The following is a 2,500-nucleotide window of genomic DNA, read 5'->3' as shown; positions in this document are numbered from 1 at the left end:
AATTACGTAAAAATCGAATTGAAAAATGAAAATTTTTATCCTTGGAAGAAAAACGTTGAAACTTCGCACCGTGAATGTGAGTACGAAGAAAAAAAATCCCAAGGCCTAAAACTTTTGGAAATTGACATGGTTCTCCAACGCGGAGTAAATGTTATGGCTGGTTGAGAACCGACTTATCCGGAGCGAATCCCATCTGTCCACGGTGACTAACACGGTCAATAATAAGAACGGCTATTATTCCTTTACATGAAAGCCGTTTCCATGAGGATATCACTACCTTTTTATTAAATAAAGGCAATGAAGGGAACGTACAAGTCCAAACAAACGATTAAAAATTGCTTTTTTTTTGGATATTGCGAAATATGGGCGAGGGAAGGGGATATTTCCATGCCTGGCTTATAATGTCGAGGAAAATGAATTAAGTGTTAAGTAACGATATATATATGTTGAAAGGTTGACTTGGTTTGTAACTGATGTAACGATTTTTGCAATTCTTCCGGGAAAAAATCCGCAAGTGAAGCGAATTTAATGCGCAAATTATTCGCTGAAAACGAATAAATTACTTGGAAAAATTTTCTAAGTGCCGATTAATAATAATAAAGTAAGAAGTAAGGGTAAACTGGGAAGGACATGCAGAGAGAACGTAATCTTTGGAAAATGGTCGAAAATTTTCTAAGTCCCGCAAAAAATCGGCGTTTTGGACCAGTCTTTTTGCCCAGAATCTCCGAAAAACACCGGCGATTGCGCCATTCTGAGCAATGTCCAAGGGGATCCCAAAATGATTTTGACTTATATGTGGAGTATCGCATTGGCGAGTCCAACCGGTCAGCAAATGGCGAGGAAGTGATTCGGGGTTGGTTCTCGGTCTCTTCGGATCTCGCCCACCTCTACCTAGTCCCTTTTGGATTTGGAACACGAAAGTATAAATTTTCGGGCAAATACCGACGCCATGCGGGTTGCCGGGAAACCCCCGGTCGATTCCCGGTGTCGAGTGGGCTCGGAGTCGGTGAAAATTGAACGTTCTCCTCGCGAGAAAATCGAGCTAAGCGTGGTCCCGGTGGGTGATTCCGCCGGGAACATAGCCCATGCAAGCTCCCTGGTTGATCCTGCCAGTAGTCATATGCTTGTCTCAAAGATATAAGCCATGCATGTCTCAGTACTAACCGCTTTAAGGCGAAACCGCGAATGGCTCATTAAATCAGTTATGGTTCCTTGGATCTTACCCACACTTACATGGATAACTGTGGTAATTCTAGAGCTAATACATGAAACTCGTGCCTCGACCAGTGATGGAAGGGGTGCTTTTATTAGAACAAAACCAATCGGTCGGTCTTCCGTCCGTTGCCTTGGTGACTCTGAATAACTTTTGGCTGATCGCACGGTCTGAGCGCCGGCGACGCATCTTTCAAATGTCTGCCTTATCAACTTTCGATGGTAGGTTCTGCGCCTACCATGGTTGTAACGGGTGACGGGGAATCAGGGTTCGATCCCGGAGAGGGAGCCTGAGAAACGGCTACCACATCCAAGGAAGGCAGCAGGCGCGCAAATTACCCACTCCCGGAACGGGGAGGTAGTGACGAAAAATAACGATACGGGACTCATCCGAGGCCCCGTAATCGGAATGAGAACACTTTAAATCCTTTAACGAGGATCTATTGGAGGGCAAGTCTGGTGCCAGCAGCCGCGGTAATTCCAGCTCCAATAGCGTATATTAAAGTTGTTGCGGTTAAAAAGCTCGTAGTCGGAGGTGTGTCTCGGACGGTCGGTTCGCCGCTTGTCGGTGCTCAACTGGCCGGTCCGGACGTCCTGCCGGTGGGGTCCGCGAGGCTCCGTTATCCTTCTTTGGTCCTCTTCACCGAGTGCCTTGGTGGGCCGGCACGTTTACTTTGAACAAATTAGAGTGCTCAAAGCAGGCCGTTGGTCGCCTGAATACTGTGTGCATGGAATAATGGAATAGGACCTCGGTTCCATTTTGTTGGTTTTCAGAACTCGAGGTAATGATTAATAGGGACGGACGGGGGCATTCGTATTGCGACGTTAGAGGTGAAATTCTTGGATCGTCGCAAGACGAACCGATGCGAAAGCATTTGCCAAGAACGTTTTCGTTGATCAAGAACGAAAGTTAGAGGTTCGAAGGCGATCAGATACCGCCCTAGTTCTAACCATAAACGATGCCAGCTAGCCATCCGCCGAAGTTCCTTCTATGACTCGGCGGGCAGCTTCCGGGAAACCAAAGCTCTTGGGTTCCGGGGGAAGTATGGTTGCAAAGCTCAAACTTAAAGGAATTGACGGAAGGGCACCACCAGGAGTGGAGCCTGCGGCTTAATTTGACTCAACACGGGAAACCTCACCAGGCCCAGACACCGGTAGGATTGACAGAATAAGAGCTCTTTCTTGATTCGGTGGGTGGTGGTGCATGGCCGTTCTTAGTTGGTGGAGCGATTTGTCTGGTTAATTCCGATAACGAACGAGACTCTGGCCTGCTAACTAGGCGTCGGAA

This window comes from Hetaerina americana, unplaced genomic scaffold (genome assembly GCF_022747635.1).
Source record: "Hetaerina americana unplaced genomic scaffold, ioHetAmer1.1.p SCAF_1346, whole genome shotgun sequence".
NCBI classification, from domain to species: Eukaryota; Metazoa; Arthropoda; class Insecta; order Odonata; family Calopterygidae; genus Hetaerina; species Hetaerina americana.
This window is presented reverse-complemented; position numbering follows the sequence as displayed.